Source organism: Tiliqua scincoides, chromosome 2 (assembly GCF_035046505.1).
Source record: "Tiliqua scincoides isolate rTilSci1 chromosome 2, rTilSci1.hap2, whole genome shotgun sequence".
In the NCBI taxonomy this organism is placed as follows: domain Eukaryota; kingdom Metazoa; phylum Chordata; class Lepidosauria; order Squamata; family Scincidae; genus Tiliqua; species Tiliqua scincoides.
Window position 1 is genome coordinate 9,350,704 of NC_089822.1, and position 24,082 is coordinate 9,374,785.

At 45.6% G+C, this 24,082-nt stretch overlaps 1 pseudogene; it reads right to left on the reverse strand.

The window, feature by feature from the left end:
* Nucleotides 1-18,460: 18,460 nt before the first annotated feature.
* LOC136642573 (5S ribosomal RNA) lies at nt 18,461-18,575 on the reverse strand (annotated as a pseudogene).
* Between the last annotated feature and the right edge of the window lie 5,507 nt (nt 18,576-24,082).

Here is a 24,082-nt window from a genome sequence, read left to right on the forward strand (position 1 = left end):
CAAGCTTAGATTGAGTTCTAAGCAAAATGGGTTGGAATGGCACCATTAAAAGGAATGTCACACGGAATATTTTGAAAACTGCATATTAATCTAAATGGCTTTCTGTTCTTCCCGAGTTTGCTCCTGGAAAAACTCAGACACCTCTGCTCCATTTATTTTTTTTCCTGTAATTAATTGACATAATTGGTAGAAATGGCCCATTTGAGAGCTAAAGCCTCTTTAGTGCTTTGCTAAAATTACTGAATGCTGTTTATCTATGGAAGTGCCAGTAACTGGAGGTAAAACGCTTGATTGTAACCTTGTACACTTTCCATGTGCCCTGCTTTCTTTCAGTATTCTCTCTATTTAACTCTTTGCTTCACTCATCAGATATTAGTCACATTCCATCTGAGATATCCACATAGCCCAGACTTTACAGGTTTGTGCAGCTCTAGCCAGTGGCATAGCTAAAGGTGGTGCCAAGCACTAAGTTTTGCAGGGAACCTCACCGCAGCATGCAAGCCAGGCGTTTGGACTCAGGCATTGCCTCCCTTTTGTTCCAACCACCCAGAATGGCTCTGAAGGGGAGGGGCCGCTTGCATTCTGCGGTTAGGCTCCCTGCAAAACTTAGTGCTTTACACCAGTGGCAGATTTCCCATTAGGTTTGATGGGGCAAAAGCCCCAGGAACGAACCTCTAGGACCCAACAGAAGCCTCTTTGAGGCTCCCGACGGGGTCGGAAACTGCTTCTGGTTTCCCAGAGGCACAGTTTATAGTGTTGGGGAAGTGTCAGAAAGCTTCCCCAACATGGATTCAGGTTGCATGAGTTTTTGTGAGCCTCAAGTGAGGGGGGGCGGATTTCCACATGGGGGGGTGGCAGTAGCCTGTGGGGAGGCACAGTCGTGGACTCTTGCCCCAGAACACAGGGCAAGGGAATTCCACCACTGCTTTGCACCCCCTCCAGCTATACCACTGGCTGAAGCTGTGTTCATTCTCTGCTTTTCTTCAGCTGTTTTTATCTATTTTCTATACTTATGAGTACATATTTGCATTGTATTGATGATACTTCTCCTCTGTGCCATCTCCCTACTTTTATTCTCACTGTCCTTAAAAGACAGTGTGCTAAATGTGGCTTAACAGTATTGGCTGTGGCAAGCTGCATGTTTTTTTTTTTTGTTGTCAATCACATCAAAACACTGGGTTTGATGTGATGATATCATAGATGCTCATGAACAAATAGGATGCAACAGGATTTAAAAAATGCATCATGGATGAATGAGGGTGAAGAGGCTGACAAGAAAGGCACTAAACAGAATTGAAATATGAATATTTGGAATTGTAATTATTTACAGTGATTAGTTTGACTGGGTCAGACATACAACATCTGAAGTGTATACTGAAATTAGAACATATTAAGCTGTATGCAGGTAAACTGCATGTAGACTGCAGTGGCCTGGAGCTGGGGTTCCTAATGGAGTGCCTAATGGAGATGGGGTCCCAGGTTCCCAGTAAATCAGTGTTCCAGCATTCGTAGTGCCCCCCTCTTTCTCATTGATCCGCCGAGTCTTCCTAGGGCCAAAAACGGCAGACTCCGTTGCCATCAATCTCTGCCTGACAAAGCCAGGCAGTGAGAGAACATCCTTAAAATCCTCCCTCCCATTGCACAGAGAATTCCCCAAAGCTTATGCTATGACAGAGTTCAACCAACAACAGCAGGTGGCAAGTTAAAGCCTAAAAAGAGTTTGTTAAAACACCGAAGGAGGTGGGATAATACAAGGAGAAAAGAATAGAGGAAGCAGACTTGGGAAATCGCTTGGGTGATGGAAGTGCCCAGGTGTGTGTCTCAGCAAAAATGCAGGCAGGTGATTACAGGGAAACGTGAAAGTCAAATTAAACTGCTAATACATCTGACTGCACTGGTTCCTAACTATATTCACGTAAGCCCTCAGTTCTCCAGATGCCATTACACCTCTCTGATCCTCAGGGAGGTAGATGGAATTGGCTGTACACAGGTTCCCTTTGAGAGATCCATACACAACACACACAAGCATCCTTGGGCTTGAACTTAAGAAACCTACTGTCAATGAGCTCATTGGTTGTTGACCACTTGGGAATTCCTACCTGCCCTCTGTCTTGTTCAGAAGGGCTTGGCTGCCTAGTTGGCTGGTGCATCCCAATTCCAGCAGGTGAGCTAGCTAAGGACACTTCCCGGGTCCCCCTTCTTTCCCTTTTTAAAGATCGGTGTGACATTTGCTGTCCTCCAATCCTCTGGCACCGTGGCCATTTTGAGGGACAAGTTGCATATTTTAGTCAAGAGATCAGCAACTTCATTCTTCAATTCCTTAATAACTCTTGGGTGGATGCCATCAGGGCCCGGTGACTTACTGATCTTTAATTAATCAATGAGGCCTGAAACATCTTCTCTTTTAACCTCTATCTGACTTAATTCCTTGGTCAGGAGGGACCATTCGGGCAGTGGTATCCACCCGAGGTCTTCTGTCGTGAAGACAGATGCAAAGAACTCATTCAATTTCTCTGCCATCTCTAAGTCTTCTTTTATCTCCCCTTTCCCTCCCTCACCAGCCAGAGGGTCAACTGTTTCTCTGGCGAATTTCCTGCTTCTAACATATTTGAAGAAGCTTTTATTATTCCCCTTAATGGACTCTTCACTCACAACAGAAGAGGAAACTGAATGCTTTCTACATGCGCTGCCTCCAATGCATCCTCGGCATCACCTGGCAGGACAAAGTTCCAAACAACACAGTCCTGGAACATGCTGGAATCCCTAGCATGTATGCACTGCTGAAACAGAGACGCCTGCGTTGGCTCGGTCATGTTGTGAGAATGGATGATGGGCGGATCCCAAAGGATCTCCTCTATGGTGAACTCGTGCAGGGAAAGCGCCCTATAGGTAGACCACAGCTGCGATTCAAGGACATTTGCAAGAGGGATCTGAAGGCCTTAGGAGTGGACCTCAACAGGTGGGAAACCCTGGCCTCTGAGCGGCCCGCTTGGAGGCAGGCTGTGCAGCATGGCCTTTCCCAGTTTGAAGAGACACTTGGCCAACAGTCTGAGGCTACGAGGCAAAGAAGGAAGGCCCATAGCCAGGGAGACAGACCAGGGACAGACTACACTTGCTCCCAGTGTGGAAGGGATTGTCACTCCCGAATCGGCCTTTTCAGCCACACTAGACGCTGTGCCAGAACCACCATACAGAGCGCGATACCATAGTCTTTCAAGACTGAAGGTTGCCAACAACAATGCTGCTGGCCATGTGTTCCTCATAATCTCTCTTGGCCTCCCGTATCACCTTCTTACATTTCTTTTACCACAGTTTATGTTCCTTTTTATTCTCCTCATTAGGGCAAGACTTCCATTTACAGAAGGAAGCTTCCTTGCCCTTTATGGCCTCTCTAACTTGGCTGGTTAGCCATGCGGGCACTCTCCTGGACTTAGTCGAGCCCTTCTTCCTTTGCGGTATACACTTCCGCTGGGCCTCTATTACTGTTCATTTGAGCAACCTCCATGCACTCTGTAGAGATTGGACTCTTTTTACCTTCCCTTTCAATCACCTTCTAACCAGCCTCCTCATTTGAGGGAAGTCCGCCCGTTGGAAGTCAAGGGTTTTTGTGAGAGATTTGCCCAGTATTCTTCTCCCGACGTGCATGTCGAAACGGATTGCAACATGATCACTGTTTCCCAACGGCTCTGTAACATTAACATCTCTAACTAGGTCCTGAGTACCGCACAATATTAAATCCAGAGTCACCTGTCCCCTGGTGGGCTCCATGACTAGCTGCTCTAAGGCACAATCATTTAGCATGTCAAGGAATCCGGTGGTATAAGTAGTATACTTATAAGTATACTTATAAGGTATAAGGTGGTATAAGTAGTCCCTTCCCTCCTTATGTCCACACAACAGCCCTGTGAGGTAGGTTAGTCTGAGATATAGTCACCGTCCCAAGGTAACCTATGAAGCTTCATGGCTGAGAGTGGATTTGAATCAGGGTCTTCCAGGTCTGACTCTAGAACCATGACAACATCCTGGCAAGTTATTTCCTTTTAAAATATATTTAAAATATATTATTATAAATATTTTTCTGCCAGTTGTTTATGCTGGTTTCAGGAGTTTGCCAACTGCCCTGGGCCATTGCCTTCTAAATTTGGCTGAATGCTCCTGATAGTTCTAGTCCTGCTGTAATTTAATTCTCATTCCTTTGCAGCCAAAATGACAAACAAATGGCCTCATATCAGTTTCCAATACAGCAGAATAATCCAAATGCAGGCGGCTGGATTTGTGTGTGTTGTTGCTGTTGTTGTGTTGTTGTGTTTTGTGTTGTCTTTTAAATAATTGTTCTTAAAGGTAGATTGTCAGTTTAGCAAAGTGCAGCCACACATAAAGGATAATCCACTAACAGCCCAATCCTATCCAGTTTGCCAGTGCCAGTACAACCGCAATGCAGCCCGAGGTAAGGGAACAAATGTTCCCAAACTTTAAGGAGGCATCTGTGACTGCATCCCCAACACAGGAAGCAGTGCACACCCCATAGGCACAGCAGCACCAGCTCTGGAAAATTGGATAGGATTGGACTGTAAGTCACTTCGGCTTTACTCTGTTGCAGTGGCACAGCAAGAGGGGGTGCAAAGCACTAAGTTTTGCAGGGAGCCTCACTGTGGTGTGCAAGGGCCCCTACCCTTTGGAGTCGTACCTGTCTATGCCTCCGTTTTGTTCCCATTGCCCGGAATGATTCCAAAGGGAGGGAGAGGGGCCATTTGCATGCCACGGTGAGGCTCCCTGAAAAACTTAGTGTTTTGCACCCCCTCTAGCTACACCACTGCTCTTGCAAGCATGCCAGTATCTTTGCTAACTGCAGGCAGAAAATGAGTCTTTGCCGCTCCTCAAGCCATATGCACAGCTGTGATCTGTGTTTAATCTGAGGAATTCCCTTGCTTAGGTGTTGAAAGCATTGAACACCCTCTTGTTGCCCAGTCATGCTTCTGGCGATTCAGCGAGTTATGTGCTTCCAAAGAATCTATGCTTCTGATTGGAAGCATTTTGCTTCTTTGTGGTGCGTCCATCGTCTTCTCACGTTCCACTGCCAGAGCCGGAGTAATCTGCCGAGACGGCAAGCTATGTGCTGCTCTTACATAGTGTTGATTCTCCCAGTGATCCCAAGGGGCTTACTCTGCGCATATGCAGTTGAGATTTGTCACACTGATGTCTAAAAATACTTTCATGCTCCTCCGCCTTCCTACATTACAGCAATGTTACAGATCTAAATCAGGGCAGAAGTGCTTTATTTTTATGAGTGATTGCATGGGCAAAATATATTTGTAGGACTATATATGGTACTGGCCCTTTGGCTCCGTCATCACAGGTTCACAGTTGGTGCAGTGTGGGCATTTGATGCCTGGAAATCCAGGTGGGCGTGTTGCTGTTTTCCAAAAAAACACTCATGGGGAGAGCAGTTTGAGTTGGGTGACTCTTCTTCCTCTATCACAGAGTGGGGACTTTGATCCAAATGAACTCTATAGCTGCTCCTGAAAAAGGGAATTCCAATCATGGAATCATCTATTGTCACACACAGGCTGGTGCCCAATTGTAGCCTTACTAGAGGGCATAGTTTCACAGCCATCTACACTCACGTGGACCTGGGACCACACACCCATTTTGTTTATTTCATTGTAACGTACGTGTGTGTGTGTGTGTGTGTGTGTGTGTGTGTGTGTGTGTGTGTGTGTGTGTAAGCTTCAATAACTGACTTTGTTGCTGCATCACCCTTGACCAGGCTATTGCAATGTAACATAATTTAAGTGCACACTTAATTAAGTCTAACTTAACTTAATGCAGTGTAACTAGGCTCTTGCAGTGTAACTTGACCTGAAGGGACCCCGGCTTTTTACTTCTTTTTTTGCCACTGGAAAACTATGGTGAAGAAACAGGTCGTTGAACAACCATATCTAAAGGTGTAGATGTAGGTAGACTTTCAGTTCTCATTCCAGCACTGAACAGGCTCACCCTGCAGTTGCATCAGCCATAGAATGTCTCTGATGCCTCTATCCCTTTCTTTCAAATAAGTGCAGATGTCAGAGTTAGTCCTGAATGCTGAGAGGTACAATCTAAGTGATGTCTTAAACGCAACGTATTGACTTTCTAAGACTGTCAATATGCTAGGTTTAAGTCAAATTTTGAGAGAGAGAGAGAGAGAAAATTGTTACAAGTCCAGACCACATTTTGACTGCAGTTGTACTGCTCCGTCACTAGGCTTGCTGAGTAGATAGGGTCATTATCTAAGCCTCTGTTGTCATTAAGTGTTGTGAAATGATCCATCCCCCAGATAACTCATCTATGGATTTGCACAGTTGACTCACTGACTCTCAACATAAACTAAGCATGCATTTTGAGTGTCAAAAGCAGAGTTATCACAAAATCTTGCTGAAAGCAAAATTGTGAAGCGACTTTTGAGGCTCCTCGGGCAAAACGTCCAAGGAATTTCAAGGGACATAAATCAGTTTCAATAAGACTAGTAATGTTTCTTATGGGTATCCTGCACATCAATTTTCAGCTGTGAATGAACGGGTTTCAATTACTCTAAAGCAGGGGTATCCAAACTTTTTGGCAGGAGGGCCACATCATCTCTCTGACACTGTGTTGGGGGAAAAAAGAATTAATTTACATTTCAAATGTGAATAAATTTACATAAATTAATATATTAGAGATGGAACTTATATGAATGAATGAAGGTCTTGCAAAAGCTCAAGGCCTATAAAAGGCCTTGCACAAAGCAAGGCTGGTCTTTGCTGCCACTGCTGCATCACAAATGTGAAACAGCAAGTAGTGGAGGGAGCCCTCATCTCACAGCTCATGTACATAAGAACATAAGAACAGCCCCACTGGATCAGGCCATAGGCCCATCTAGTCCAGCTTCCTGTATCTCACAGCGGCCCACCAAATGCCCCAAGGAGCACACCAGATAACAAGAGACCTGCATCCTGGTGCCCTCCCTTGCATCTGGCATTCTGACATAACCCATTTCTAAAATCAGGAGGTTGTGCATACACATCATGGCTTGAACCCCATAATGGATTTTTCCTCCAGAAACTTGTCCAATCCCCTTTTAAAGGCATCCAGGCCAGTTGCCATCACCACATCCTGTGGCAAGGAGTTCCACAGACCAATCACACGCTGAGTAAAGAAATATTTTCTTTTGTCTGTCCTAACTCTCCCAACACTCAATTTTAGTGGATGTCCCCTGGTTCTTGTGTTATGTGAGAGTGTAAAGAGCATGTGAGAGGTTGAACAGTCACCTTCATGCTGTAAGCACTCGCGTTGGGCAAGCATGGGCTCCAGCAAATCTCTGGAGGGCCAGAGTTTCATTGGAGACTGGGGGCTCCCCGCGGGCCACATTGCAAGTCCCTGAGGGCTGCAAGTGGCCCCCGGGCCAGGGCACCCCTGCTCTAAAGCAAGGCTTTTCAACTTCTGGCAAGTGCCACTTTCCCAAGCACCATTTTTTGTGGCTACCAATTTTCCAACTACCAGCACTTCCACCAGAGATGGCAGCTGTGTACAGGAATTTGCAACTTGCCCCACTGCTCTGTGCTCTCCTTCCTCAAACCTTAAACCTTTTGATGCAGCAGGAAGCCACACAGTCATATCTTGCCCAATGCCCCAGCCACCTTTGGTGGGATTGGGCAAGCATGGTTCTGCCGTGTGTTTACCATGTTGGTGAGACCAAGTACACTTACCATATTGCGAAGCACCACTATGCTGGATGATGATGGCCGGATCCCAAAGGATCTCCTCTATGGAGAACTCGTGCAAGGAAAGCACCCTACAGGTAAACCACAGCTGCGATACAAGGACACCTGCAAGAGGGATCTGAAGGCCTTAGGGATGGACCTCAACAAGTGGGAAACCCTGGCCTCTGAGCGGCCTCTGAGCTTGGAGGCAGGCTGTGCAGCATGGCCTTTCCCAGTTTGAAGAGACACTTTGCCAACAGTCTGAGGCAAAGAGGCAAAGAAGGAAGGCCCATAGCCAGGGAGACAGACCAGGGACAGACTGCACTTGCTCCCGGTGTGGAAGGGATTGTCACTCCCGGATTGGCCTTTTCAGCCACACTAGACGCTGTTCCAGAACCACCTTTCAGAGCGCAATACCATAGTCTTTCGAGACTGAAGGTTGCCAATACTAGTGTTAGGAGTACCAATGGTTGAAGAGCATGCTCTGTCTAAAACTAAGGACCTCTCTTGACATCAGTGAAAGCATGACAAGTTAATGGAGGACAAACTGAGATAGGAATGGCTGTGGCTTAGATTCGCTAAATGGATCCTCCCTGCCTAAAGGTGCTGTGCTACTGAATATCAGGTACAGGGAACAAAGAAAGCCCAGGTGCTTCCCAGATGCACCTGGTTGGCTAGTGTAGGAAAATGAATGCTGGATGAGTGCCCCAGTCCTATGCCCCACCATCCTAGGTGGTGCAAAAAATGATTACAAGTCCAGGTGCTGTACCTGCGCATGTGCAATGTGCTTCTGTACATGAATTGCTCTTGTGAGATGGGAATCACATTTCTGTGGCATTCATTCAAAAGAGGGACTATAGAAGAGCAAGAGAAGACATAATTTGTATGCAGTGGTCCCTGGCATCTTCAATTAAAAAAAAAAAATCTTGGATAACAAGTGATTGAGGACCTTTGTCTCAAAATCCTGAAAACTGTTTCTTGTCTGAGTTGACAGCACTGTACTAGATGGGCCGATGGCCTGACTCAGAATAAGGCAGCTGTTCATATCTCTCCTGGCTGTATTTTCATCAACATCAGACTGACCTTCCTGTTCTCTTAAAGTTTGACCACTTTCAAAGTACACAAGAATGGGAAGCTTTATGATAATGGAGTTGGGCACAAAGCAGGCCAGCCTTGTGGCAGCAGCAGTAATATTAGCACGTGATGAGGAATAGTACATATTCAGGTGTATGTGTTTCCATCAGCAAGACTAACCATGTGGATTTTAATCAGGAGACATTTGACTCCCAGGGTGGCCAAGGGCAGACGAGGCCTTGGCAGACGTCCCTAAACCCAAGCTCCCATCTGCACAGTATTATCTACATGACTAGGTTTTTGCCTTCGAAATCAACACACAACCATATGGCAAAACTCCAATCTGAAAATTATTTCAGATGGATTCCTGTGTTGCAACAACACCACACTTGCAATCTTGGTGATTTCAATCTGGAAACTCATTCAAGTGAATAATTTAATGTTGGACTGTTCCTTCTGTTTCATTTCGGAAGGAACAAACGCCTATCTGGACATTTTAAAAGGAATTATTTGTGAGAGAATCTTTAGGAACTGTGAAAGGAAGCTGGAAATGGTGGGTGGAAGCTTTCTTTGCAGCAGGTATAAAATGGGCTGCTTTATTGTGATATAATATCTCGACATGAATAGCAACATTGTGTGAACTGTCTATCATCACACTTGTTATTCTGAGGCATTAGAACAGACAGGTCCTCCTCACAGATGTGTTGCTGTTGTTGCCTCATCCTGTTACTGGGTTTTGTATGCCTTAAATGTAGCAGCATTCTTACATTTAAGGAGTAATGTTGGCAGGGGATGTTTCCATTAACTCTCAATGGAAACATAAGTGATAGATGCAACCAGTGGTCCCCAGTGACTAGAGTGATTGTCATCCTTTCCATGGTGATGGGAAGATGAGTGGCCGAGTGTCAGTTCCAATGAAACTACCAGTCAGTATCCTTCTGGATGAGGCCCTTTTTAAATCTTCTAGTAATTGGCAAGAGGTTCTTAGCTGTTGAGGGAGTGACTTTCTCTTGGCTTGGGGAGGTCTTCTTCACAGACTCCCCATCTGTGCTCTGAAGCTATGAAGTAGCTTCTTCTATTGAGATAGGCCACTGGTCCATTTTGCCCAGTATTGTGATTCTCCAATTAGAAGAATTGCAGAATCGCACTACTGGGCAAAATGGATCAGTGGAGATGCCAGGGAATATACCTGAGATCTTGAGTATGTTCAGTCAACAATTAAAGCCCACCCAAGAAGCTGGAGAATTCACCAGCTACCCCAGAAAAATAGAGGTACCCCACTATTGTTTCCTGTGGAGAAAGGAAGGAAGGAAGGGGGCCCAAGCAACTACTCTCAAAATATGACCTTGACAGGCGCCAGTCAAGACATCAGAACAGTTTGAACCATTTGTTTTATTTAGCTTACTGCCTGTGGACATTGTGGTATGGAAACTGCTTTTATCTGCAAGATTCTGTAAGAGAGCAAATGGACTTGTTGAACTTACATTATTTCATTTTTCTTCTTTCCTTTGAGTAATTACGTTTCTGACCTGTGTCTAAAGTGGTTAACAAAGACTTTATTTTGTGATGAAAAATTGATTAAATCACAAAATTATGAAGTGATATAAACAAAAACGTAATAATAATTGGTGCTTATTGGATAAGTAAATCTTTAAAATTCATTACTTAATGGTAATTCATTTAATTCATGTAATTCAGCTCAGGTGAATTTATGAAATATTAGAAAGTGCTGGTGATGTACTCCACACAGAAATAAATGATAAAGATCATGGAAAACTAGATGAATTGGAACCAGTATTAATTACTGTATTGATTGAAATATATTAAGCTTCCATCTTGTACAAATTTACCTGGCAAGAAAGCAAAGTTCCACTGAAGTCACAGAGAAAGGCAGTCCAAACCTACCCAGTTCCTCCCTTCACTGATGCAGCTGCATGAATAGTCAGTCAGGCTCAGATTTTGAGAGTGAGTTGGACACTGAAGTAGAAACAATAGCTCCTTGATTAGAAAATAAGATAATTTTGTAGTGTTCCTAAAAGGAAGATCATTTGGCAAGTACTTAGAGAAAGTGATTTAGCAATAGTGTTCTAAGATACAGCTGGGTCCTTTTTGCTTGTGGGTTTGGAATCTGCAGATTCGACTTACCGTGGGTTCTGAACCCACGGTGGAGGGCCCCACCTGACCTATGGACGTGACCTGAACCACCTTCTGGTTGTGTCTGGGAGGCTTTCTGAGGCCTGGGGAGGCAGCACATGGCCGCCCTGAGCCTCGGAACACCTCTGGATGTGACCAGAAGGCACTTCTGGTTGCATCCAGAGGTCCTCTATGGCCCAGACCGGTGAATTCGCTAATCCATGGAATTCGAGGAGGAGGTCTGAGAACACATCCCCATGGATACTGAGGGCCTACTCTATGAATTCTATCAGGGATACTAAAGAAAAAGCAGGAATTAAAACCTTTTCTGAGAAATAACTAAGACTACATACAATACTACACACATTTATCTGAGAATAAGTTCTGTCGAATTCAGTGTGAATTCTGAGTAGACAGTTGTAGGATTGTGCTCTAACGCAGTAGAGCAGTGGTTCTCAAACTCACAAACACTGTGAATTGTTGCAGGTGGGAGCTGGGAGCTGGGAGGGTTGGCTATGATGGCGCCACAGTGATTGCAGTACTGTAGGGACCCTGGTGCATTTTATTATACGGGGGAAGTCCTGAAGCCTCCTTGAAGGTTCTGGAAGCTTGCAGCCCCATCTGTGAGGCTCCATGTGGTTGCCCTGAGCTCCGATAGCTGATTGGAGCTCACTTCTGGTTTGTGATCGGTTATCGGAGCTCAGGGCAACCACATGGAGGCTCACAGAGGGGGCTATGAGCTTCCAGGACCCTCTTGGAGGCTTCAGAACCTCCTATACAATAAAACACCTCTAGGTTCCTGTAGCTGTGGGATTGCTGCAGCACTGTCAGGGCACCCATTCCTGGGCCACTCCTTTTAAAGGGAAATGGCAGATTTCCAGTTCCCTTGTGGGGTCCTGACCCACCAGTTTGGGAACCACTGCAATAAAGGGTATTTGCCTCCTCGGGCTACCCATTAGTGCTGTGATAATATGCATGAAAAGGCAGAAGAATTATTAGAAGTACAGAAATATTTGACAACAATAAAATGTAAAAAGATGAGGCAGTTAATAAGAGGAAAATATATAGTAGAGAATAAAGAGATATACAGGAAGAAGACATAAGGACTGAAAATCTGCAGACACTGGAAACCACTTTCATCTTTACATTTAAAACTAGAGTCAATAACCATTTATTATTAGGATTGGTCTGTACTGAATAAAAGCTGGAATGGTTGGTTGAGTTATGTTTTCGTCTCCTAATTTGTCTAAAGCAGTCTAGGTTCTCTCTGCCACCATCACTTCTCTTTGCCTTTAGTAGATGCTCTCTCTCTCTCTCTCTCTCTCTCTCTCTCTCTCTCTCTCTCTCTCTCTCTCTCTCTCTCTCTCTGTGTGTGTGTGTGTGTGTGTGTGTGTGTGTGTGTGTGTGTGTGTGTGTGTGTTTATGGCTAACAGGCTACAAATGAAGATTGTAACTCTTCATTTTGAAGAATTAAATTCATTGGTGAAATGATAAAAAGACAACCCAATATAAAATAGCTGCCTTCTTCTCAATGCAGAGCTCATGGGTTACACTCTGCTAAGGGGGGAATCCTAGCTGTGCCCTAGACCAGCACAATTCCCTTTTGCCAGCCCAGGAGGGTTGCAAATGTGCCATAAAGCATGTTTGCGTCTTCTTGGGAGTTGACTGGGTCGGTGCAGGGACGTACACTGGCCCGCAGAGGCTGGATACAACCTCCGCACCGACTTGGGAAGGGAGGGTTGCATCAGCCTAGCTTGGCTGACACAAGGGTCTGGGTAGGGCAGAGAGGTGGTGGGAGGGAGGCATTCCGGGATGGGGGAGTGTGGGTGGAGGATGGGTAGGGAGCGGGAGGCAGGCCTGGGACTCAGCTGTTATGCCAGATCCCAACCCTGTTTCCCGAGCAGCACGGAGCAGCTAGAAGCCACTCTGTTCTCCTTGGACTTGTGCGACCTCCTTAGGTGGTGCAAGTTCGAGGAGACCCATTGGGGTCATGGTGGCTTACTGGGGGGTAAGAATTTCCCGTTACCCCTGGCTGAGCCACTTCTGGCCCCAATCTTGCATTGGATACAGCGCAGGCCTCCTGGCTTGCCTGTTCCAGCGCAAGGTAGAATTACACTGCATGTGGGTCAGACTCTTTGTGATAAGGCACAGCTTAGGGAAGTGTCCATAGCTCAGTGTAAGAGCTGGTTGTTTGCACACGTCAATCCCTGGAGCATCTCCAGTTAACAGATTTCAGATGGTAGCACTGGGGAAGACCTCAACCTGAGACCCTGTAGAGCTGCTGTCAATCAGAGTAGATAATTTTGAACTTGATGGACCAATAACCTGACTCGGTATAAGGTGACTTCATATTTTCCAAGTTATGCAGGCCCATTCTAGGCGCATGTTTAATGCGAGGGGTAGGCACACATGAACTCCAACCATGATAATGTTCCACAGGTGCGATTCAAGTGGTGTAAATTATGTGACAACAGTTCTGATGTGCTCCACATTTTCCTGGCCATTCTCACCCAGTCCTCCAGCTAGACAGACTGAAAATAGCATATGGAGAAGGCTCTGCAAGGAGAAGCCTTTCCGACAGAAAGTGCTGGGGGGAGAGCATGACGCTGACAGTTTTGCTGAGCGGTAGTTGCCGCAGCACCATTTAGAAAGACGGGGTAGTTTATGATTTCGATTATGACCACTTTATGCCTTTTGCAAATTCCTTCTTGTGAGTTCTGAAAAGCTGAAATATTGCGTTCTCAGCCCATGCTCCATTCTCAGCATGGAGAGAAGCAGCTTTGTATCTGCACTGAATACCATCATTTGTTTTCTTAACAGTCACATACATTACCTTTGCAGGGTCGTTTGTTTTGTTAACGGCAATCATTTTGCTCTTCTTCTCCGGCATCTTTCAATTGGGGGGGGGGGGGGCATTTTCATTCCAGAAACAAAGTGAAGCGTTGTTTGTTATTTTGGGTAGAGAATAATGGATAAATGATCATTACAGAAGGAGACTGCTGTTTGAGAAAATGGAATGCAAAAGTATTGTTACTTATACATGCGGCTTAGTGTGCAGGTGTAAAAAATAAAGCAACATCTTTGCTATGTGTGTTATGATTGCAGGTAGATTGTCTGTCCAGACTCACACAACAGGTGGCTTCTTCTCAGACATCATAGTTGCTCCTAGTACTATAGCCCCAATCCAGATCTCGCTTTCCTGGGAGCAAGCTCCATTGACTATAATGGGACACTTCTGAGTTGTGAGGCATAGGCTTGGGCTCTTAGTTGCATTTCACTATTAGTATGAATGGGACTTATGAACCCAACCCTCTCCTCCATTTATGGCAGCAGATCTTGTGATCCCCTGCCATAAATACATTTACAATGGTGTAAAAGGCGCACCACCGTTAGGTGCTCTGAAGCTACTGTGGCAAATAGTCAGAGGCTCTGCCACACCCACCATCATGAACCCCAATCCTATCCCCAATTTTTCAGTCCGTCTCTCCTTCCTCTCCTTGGACATATGCCAGCTACATCGTTAGTATGGGTCCAGGAAGACCAATTGGTGACCAGAAAGCCTATTGAGAGGTAAGTAAAAATGTCTCTCATTGGCCTTCTGGTCCTCCCTCTGTCATGCAAGGGAGGGCACCAGGATGCAGGTCTCCTGTTGTCTTGTGTGCTCCCTGAGCCATCTGGTGGGCCACTGCAAGATACAGGAAGCTGGACTAGATGGACCTATGGCCTGATTCAGCCTGGCTTTTCTTATGCTCTTATATCATAGCATGCAGTGTATGCTCTGTTCATGCAGCTGCATGCTATAGCATGGTGGAGGGTAGAATTGGGCTCTTAAGCTAATCAAAATTAGTTCATTTCATTGATTTAAATAGGACTTAACAGTATGGCTACATCTGAGAGGCAAGAGTGAAAATAAGTGTGACACGATTGTAGAGTCGTGCAAAAGAGCTCATGTGAAATTTCAATGGCTGACATTGTTCTATTGCCCTTCTCTGGACAGATGCAGCAAGTCCGGAAAATGAAAACTAGGTGGAGCTCAAACTTTTTATGTCCAGAGTTGCCATTTAATTCTATATTTCAGGGCATGATTTGGGGTTCCCTCAATTGGGCAGAGCTTTCCAAAATCACCATTAGACTTAACATAAATCTCTTTTGCTTTAATTAGATCTGCTTGCATTTCACAAAGAAAAGATCTGGGCATTATATTCAGGCAATTAAATGTGCACTGTCCCCTGTAGGATAATCCAGCCTCTGAATTTCCCCACCCATCCCTCACTGCCCTTGTCTTAGAAGAAATCTTTCTGCAGACCTGCAGGAGATAGGTAGCTAACTTTGTAAATAAATAACCAACACTTCAGTAGAGTCTGCACTCCAGAGTGAAAGTACAATGAACAAGACAAATCTCAGGAAAAAAAATTGAAAATGATGCATTATGTGTATGTATAAAAATATAATCACTACAAGAATAAACCCTATGAGGAAAGATTGAGGGAACTTGGTATGTTCAGCCTGGAGAAGAGAAGGCTGAGAGGGGATATAATAGCTCTCTTCAAATAACTGAAGGGCTGTTCATAAGAAAGATGGAACAAATTTGTTCCCAACTACCTCTGACAGTAGAACTAGATTCAATGGGACAAACCACAAGAGGAAAGATTCTGATTGGACAACAGGAAAAATATTCCTGACTGTAAGGGCGGTTCGGCAGTGCAATAGATTGCCAGGGGAGGTGGTGGATTCTCTCTCCCTGGAGATCTTCAAGCAGAGAAGCAATGGGGATGCTCTAGTAGAATTTCCTGCTACAGGCAATGGGTTGGACTAGATGACCATTTAGGTTCCTTCCGTGATTTGAGAAAGGCACAATATGTGCTTAACAAGACATTAGAAAGGAGATGTAGTATTTGTTGAATGCTCTAGAGCAGTGCTTGCCAAACCTTTTAGCTCCCACTTTGTGGGTTCCAGTGGCCAGGTAGTGCCCGCAAATGCCTTGCGGCTTCCAGGTAACATCTCAGAATGCAGTACCACAGCTGGTGCTGGCTGCGTCCCACCAAAAATCAGTTCACACCCAGAGTTTGACACCCCTGCTACATGGTGTTCCAGGTATACATTGCTTTGTAACCCTTATCCTGCTACAACTCTAGGAGATGACACACTATTGCTCTCCCCATTCCACAAACCGAGGTGAGAGTAGCTTGCTTAAGGCCCTGATCACCTAGTGCTGGGATCGGCAACCTGTGTTTTTAGAGCTGCATGCGGCTCTTTCAGCCATCTGCTCTGGCTCCTGCAGGCTGGGATTTAAAGGGGCAGGACGGGCGGCTGCTGCTGCTCTGGCTCCTGCAGGCTGGGATTTAAAGGGGCAGGACGGGGCGGCTGCTGCTTTCCCCTTGGGCGGAGGGGGAGATTGTTTTGTGCAGGACGGGCTGCTGCTGCTTTCCCCTTGGGGGGAGCGGGAGATTGTTTTGTGCTGCAGGAGAGGGAAAGGGGGGCTTGGCCGCTCCTGCCTGGGAAGATGGTGTGCTGGGGCTTCGCCTGCTCCCGTAATGCGCTGTGCGCCCTCTACGTCATGTATATGGTGAGTGTGGCTGACAGCAGCCAGGCTCCCCTCCTGGCTTCCTGCCACCCTGAGTGTGGCTGGCAAGGGGTGGGGGCGCCAGGCAGGTGGGCTTCCAGTGGGGGATCAGTGGGAGCGCAGAGGCAGGAGGGGGAGCCCAGGCAGGGCTGCCTGGGTGGGGGGAGGCAGGGGCAGCTCCCAGGAGAGGGCAGAAGGCGCCTGCAGTCCCCTTGTGGGCATCTCCTGTGCACACAGCTGTGGGATGGGGCTTGGCACAGTGAGGCAATGGGGATGATCTCACTTTTGTCTTGTAGGGCAATAGGTGAGGCAGAGCAGTGGGAGAGGGGGGGAGTGTTGACTTTGCAAGGGTGGGTGGGTGGGTGGGTGGGGAAGAGGGAGGCTGTGGAAGGGCTGCCTGTGTAACTCCATCTTTACCTTGCTTTTCTGGGGTGCCATGAGGAGCAGGAGGGCAGAGATGGGGCTGTGGGAGCCTTAGAAAGGGGTGCTCTTTCAGGAGCAAGAAAGATGGGGGTTGACCTGGGGAAAATGAAGAGTGCTAAATTCAAGGGTGCCGTCTTAGCATGCACCGTCCCAGTGTGTGCCTAGGGTGACTAGAGGTCCTCTTTCTCCAGGACATGTCCTATTTTTTAGCCCCATGTCCTGGAAAAGAACTTAAATGTCCTGCTTTTCCCTGTGAGCAGGCAACACATCCCCTCTTGTAATTAATAAATTATATGTAATACAGTTTTAAATTCAATAATAAGTAATTTTAAATTAGGCACATGAGATCAATAATACAATATATAATAAATATATAATCTATATATTGCTCAATATATAATCAATATAGATGAGTGTTTTTAGCTTTTATTTTGTGGTCCTACATTTTTCTTCAATATCCTACATTTTGGGGTGACTTGTCCTCTTTTATTGTTATGACATCTGGTCACCCTGTGTGTGCCTCAGAGTGCCGTCTCAGGGCCCAATCCTATCCAGTTTTCCAGTGTCGGTGCAGCCATTCTAATGGGGCATGCACTGCATCTTGTAGTGGGGAGTCAGTCACAGAGGCCTCCTCAAGGTATGGGAACATTTGTTTCCTTACGTCTGGGCTGCATCAGTGCTGGAAAGTTAGATAGGACTGGGCCCTCAGTCAAGATATATCTATCTTGACAATAAGTATATTGTCTGGTTAGCACCGGAAGGGGAGCTTGCAGCAGATCATAAAGGTAAAAAAAAACTATATATGCAGTGTTATCTTTATTTTAGATGTCAAAAGGATTTTGTGGCTCCCGAGGTTTTCTTTTCTCCGGAAAACTGGTCCAAATGGCTCTTTGCATGTTTAAGGTTGCCGACCCCTGACCTAGTGAGTTCATGACAGAGGTGACATTCGAACTGAAGGCTTCCTGCGGTGAGGAAAATGTGTTATGCACAGAGACACTATTTCAGATGTCAGTGTGGGCGACATGATTGTTTAAGACAGAGGGCATAGTCAGAGAGGTTAAAATACCTACTCTTCATATATCACAATATCAATCACAATGTTATCACTGTTACTGATGAGATAAGTTTTTGCTCAAAGAGATCTTTTCTGTGATGTGTATAAGTCAGTTACTTTTTATATATGATACACTGAGACTATTACTATATACCACGGACAACCCTATTTTCTTTAGCTGCCCCCCATAAAACACTGTCTCTGTTTGGTCTTTAGGGAGAATTGCAAAATTGAGCAATGGGATTTCCTCTTAGAGAAACATCCTGAAGATTAGAGTCATGATTATTCATCCCCAAATGAAAGAGAGGTGTCATTGGCTCTTGTTTTACCAAAGGCTGAGCAAATGCACATAGGACCTGGCTGCAAGCGTTCATTGTATGAAATGTTCTTCAGTATATTGAAAAAAATCATGGCCTGTTTATTCAAGATAATTCATAAACCAGTGCAAGACAGACCATTGGTTGGCAACCTTCAGTCTCGAAAGACTATGGTATAAGCCTACAGCACCCAGTATTCCCAGGTGGTCTCCCATCCAAGTACTAACCAGGCCTGACCCTGCTTAGCTTCTGAGATCAGACAAGATCAGGCATGTGCAGGGTAATGTATTGACGGACCACTACTAAAACATACAGTTGACCATGCAGAGAAAAGTAATGGGGCAATAATGAGCAGGAAGAGATTCTTAATTTTTAAAAAGGCCGCAATGTTTGGTGTGTTGTAGTATAGTTGGTACTTTTGAAACAGTGGCATTGGAACAGCAGCGATCCTACCTATAAGAAACATCTGAAAATATTCACATGCGATTCCCTAGATAGGACACTGAAATTTGATGCAGAATGACATTTGAAGAGAATTTCAAGAACCTTCCCAAGGCATCTGAGAATGTTCACAGGAAGCCAAATTAGTTTCTTGTGAAATTTCTTGAAGTGGGTGGGTACACATCCCTAGCGCTTGGGCAGCCCAAATCTAACCTGCCCTGAAGCAGGTAGGCTGGAAGGGGAATTCCTTCCTCTTACCCTGGGTAAAATCACAGCAACCCCAATGGGGCTACTCGGATCTGCACCACCTCAAGAGTTGGTGCAGATCTGAGCAGCCCAGAACCGCTCTGGGCTGCCCGTGTCTGGGGTTAGGATCTGGCACAAGTATTGGATCCTGGCCCCACCTTTGCTCACCCATGGCTGGCCCACAGGCCTACCCTCCCCTCACCCTGAAATGCCTCCTTCCTTCCCTCCCCACACTCTCCAACCCCCGAGATGGCTGTCTTGCCACAGCTCCTCCCCACTGGGCCTCATGCCCGCTTAAGGCTGATTAGTATCCCTTGTTAAACTCACAAGTGCAGCAAGCAAAAGTCAGAGTCCAGTCCCAGTCCACAGATTCCAAGTCAGTCAGTCCAATCAGTTAGAGTTGCCAAATCAGAGCCCAGAGCCGATAAGCCGAGTTACAGTCCGAGGTCAGATTCCAGGTAGTCAGTCAAATCAGTCAGAGTATCCAAGTCAAAATCCAAAGTCATTAAGCCAAGTCACAGTCCACAGTCAGATTCCAAATTCAATAAGCCAAGTCAGTCTCCTCTCCAATCTACACTCCTCCTACAACCCACACCACTAGTCCTCCAGGTGTTGTTTATATGCTCCCAGGTTCACTTTAGCCTCTAGTGGCTGCAGCTGTGCAGCACCTCTCCAGCTACAACCTGGGCTTTAACCCTACATTTACTTAGAGCAAGGGGCACTGTGGACACCACACCCTATCTCCTCAGTAATATCTTCCGCAGTTCCAATACAATGGCCTGATTGGCCAACATGGGCTTACTTTTGCAATAGCCCAGTGGGGCTTGGGCTGGCCACTGGAGGTCAGCATATGTTCATACACCAGCCTCCCTGCTCTCCTGGTGGCACAAAAGTGCTTTTGTGGCACTTTCATGACACTGTTGGGCTGGCACAAGGGACCCGAGTCAGCCCATCTATGGGTTGGGATTGCGCCCTCGGTTGCACAGAAGAGTGGTCCCATTTTCTTCATTGCAGTTGAGTCCCTCTGTGTGTAGCTGACTGGAGATATAAGTGATTCAGAGGGATAAGCCCATGAGAGCTGAGTTACTATATGTGCTTGTGTTTTGCAAGCAACTGCCCCCACCATTTCCTCTCCAAATGGCACCCCTGGGTTCCATATTCTCAGAGGCACTCTGCTTTACGATTACTCTACATGAACAGGAGTTGAACTGAGCTTTGTCTTTTGGGACTGTTGTTCCCCAAAAGCCATAAACTGCCCCTAAGCTTAAACCCACTGCCAGTCTTGCTCTGGAAGATCTATGCAGCCTCTTATTATATTGTGCAAGCAGGTGGTAGACCGGGAAACGGCTAACCTTTTGCTGTAGGGCCTGCACCAGCTCAGCCCATCTCATCCCACTGTGCAAACATAACCTTCAATCCCAATGAAAACAGAAGCCCATAATTTGTCTGTGCATCATTAAGATAATTGATATTTATTGGTCCCTTTGCAATTTTCTGCTTTTTGTTTTTGGATGTTGGGGATAAATCACACCCACAACAGGCACAGAAGACGCATTTCGGGTCTATTATGTTGTCTTGATAAGGCTAGCCTGAGTTGTTCCCCTTCCTGATGTGATTCATTGAGATTGATTGAAGCGCCAGGCTTGTCCTAGCTGAGATGCAGTGTAATTAATGTAGCCTTATGCTAATGTATGCAAATGCAGGAGTGCACCCTGGATTGGGAAGGGGGAGAGAACAAAAAGGGATTAAATAGTTCACTGGAAAGTACAAATTAATTTATTGCTTCTCTGAATGGCCTCCAGTGAAGGAGGGGACCCATCAAAGGCATGAACAAAAAGTAGAAACAAGGAAATGTGCATGTAAATGCTTTGCCTTTATGTGACATTATATGTTTCTGCATGTGTGACTTAGTTTGGAATTATTGTACCGCTTGCTAAGCAACTAGTGTGTTTGGGTGTATTAAAATGAAAGCGCTGGACTCAACTTGAGCCATTTCTGCTCAATGTTGCATATACTCAACAGGGATCAAATATGTACACCTGTGGGCTGGGCAGAAATGGGTTCAGCATTCTTTGAAATAAACATACTGTACTGATCTTTTTCTTGCTTTTCCCTTTTCTCATTTCAACTAAGTGGCGTTCCAGTGAATCCATAATTTGTGATGGTACTAAACTCTTCCTGTTGCCTTGACAGGCATGAACCAAACACACCAGGCTTCTCAAACTTTTTGAATGTGGCCTCTCCTTCTCAATTCTCTTTGCCTTTAAGATAGGAAGCTACCATTTGTAAAGGTAGGAAGCTACTTGTAGTGCATACTCTGAAGTGCAGGTTTCAGGCGGAGATGGTCCCCAGCTTTACTTTACTTAGCTAAGACCCTTTCAAACTTGGTGACCTTATGTATACAGTGTATGTCTTTGTGCAGTGTATGTCTTCTGGAGGAAAAATCCATTACGGGGTACAATCCATTACGGGGTACAAGCCATGATGTGTATGTGCAACCTCCTGATTTTAGAAATGGGCTATTTCAGAATGCCAGATGCAAGGGAGGGCACCAGGATGAGGTCTCTTGTTATCTGGTGTGCTCCCTGGGGAATTTGGTGGGCCGCTGTGAGATACAGGAAGCTGGACTAGATGGGCCTATGGCCTGATCCAGTGGGGCTGTTCTTATGTTCTTATGTTTGTGTCATCCCAGGCCGTTAGTGTAGCAATGCCCCTCTGATCAATGGACATGTTGTTGTTGATTGTACTTTGTCATTTTGTCATGTCGTTGCGTAACCAAGGGAGGCAGGACAGAGCCTGATAAGAAAGAAAAAATCCATGTTAGTTGATCTGGAGATGCACTGATGCTCAGACTGCTTGGGTAACTGAATTGATCCTTGTCAACAGTTTCTCACATATTAGAGAACTACAGAGTTCGTTCAAGCTAGAAGTTGGAATGGTTTATCTTGCTAATTGATGGCTTGATTGTCACATCATTAGGATTTGGGCGCATTCGTTGGTTAAAACAAAATCCTTCTTCACAACTGGCCTTTGTCTAGCTAGTGCTGAGACTGCAGTATGTGAAGTTGTTGGGTGTGAAAACCAAGCAAAGAAGGAAACAAAAATGGTCAACTAATTTTACATCCAGCATTTGAGTGACCCTAGCCTTTGATGTGTAATCATTAAGCAGAGGTTTTGTTGACAATCATTAAGTAGAGGTTTTGTTGACAATAAGTGCTGTGACACCCACTATACAACTGCACATCCAGCATGACTTCTGCATCCTCAGCTCTGTGCACCAGCTCAACTTTAGTTTGGATTGGGGCCTTAGATAGAACTGGGCCCTAGAATGTGAAACAGTCAACAACATTTTTAATGGTGCACCAAAGAATGCAACAATAAGTATACCCAATACCCAAAATAACTTGCATGTTTTAAAACTCTTTTGTGCTAAGAATATCTTTTTAAAGGATGAAGTAAGTCCTGCTGTGAAGCTCGGTTAGGAACTGTAGGAAACAGAACAGGCCTTTTTCTCTTTTAACTTTATCACATATTATCCAGAAGAAAATGCACCCAACTGTATACAATATAGGGCTGTATTTTCTAGCCTGAGTTTCTTTCTGGTGACAAGTTCATACTGTTTGAGTATTGATCTTGTGGTTTATATTGTCATCAATAAAAATACAGCCTTATGTTGCAGAACTGGGTATATTTTATTGTCTCGATAGCCTTTTAAAATGGGTAATTCGTTAAAACTTTGAGCCGTGCTGCTTTCTTACATTACTGCACACATTCACATGGCCACATATGATAGAGTGGTGGATGCCATCACATGGCAAAGACGTGAAAACTTGGACTTTTTGTAAACTGAAAAAAACTGGCTGTGACTGTATATACTACGAAAATGGTGTGAAGACTTGGGCCCTATTCATTCGACTCCTTGCAGCTTACCTCACACTGCCCTTTTTTCAGGGATGGGAACTCAAGTCAGTGACTCAGATTAGAGTCGTGAAAATGTAGATTTTTCAATGACTCGTTGACTCATGAGTCGCGCTCATGGAAGGCTTAGAAAAACATGTGACTTGGCACTCATCCCCACGCATGCTCACTCAAGTCTGCCCATGCTTGCTTACTGTTTTTGTGGCATGAAGAACTCCATGGGGCAGCATTCATACCGGGCAAGCAGCAGGGAGTTTCCAGCCAGGAGGCATGGAAGGGTTACGCATCTGAGCAGGGGAGAGGTGGGAGAAAGTTCTTTTGCCCATCTCCCATAGGAAGGAAAAAACCAATGATCATTGGACAATAGGTGGGTGTTCTGATACTTTCCTTGACTGAGGTAGAGCAGAAGGAGGAGCCCAAGGGGGTTCTTGCCTTACAATTGGCTGCAGAAGCTCCTCCCAGGAATGGGAGGAGGCAGGGAGGGGGAGACAGTTCATAGCAATCACACTTTCCACTGCATGGCTGGTGAGGAGGAGGAACCCTCATTGAATAACCAACTTCAGTGGGATTACTTCTGAGTCGAGCTTCCGAGGATCAGGTCATCCTAGTAAGCCTCTCAGCTTCTCCCCCTCCCCTTCCCAGAGGCAAGAACAAAACAGAGGCTAATGGCTCTGATGGGGAGGAGCTGCTTGCACACTGCTCTGAGGTTCCCTGCAAAACTTAGTACTTTGCCCCCCCCCAACTACACCGCTGATGTAAGTCTTTGCACCAGAAGATCCCAGTTTCAACCCCTGCTAGTTCCAGAAAGGACTGGGAGTAAAACACTGTGACGACCAACTGAACAGCCTCTGCCAGTCAGTGTTGACAGCTGAGTCGTATGGCTTACTGATCGGGTTCAGTGTAATGTAGTTCCTTAGACCCACAGTATGCCAGGGTGATTCAGGTGATGCCCTTTCGAGCTTGCTCAGGCATCTGAGATTTGGGAATTTCACCACCTGACCCTTCTGCTGCCTGCACACCTCAGCTTGACAAGTATAAAAGGAGTGTTGTGCATTTATCTGAAAGACTTACATTTGTGACAAGACATCTGGGCTTTTTTTTTTTCCCTAGATTTTTTTGTAACCTCTTTCTTTATCAGCCACGTTCAGTTGTTGGAGATCTTTTTTTTTCTTCTTCTCATGCACAGGAGAAATTA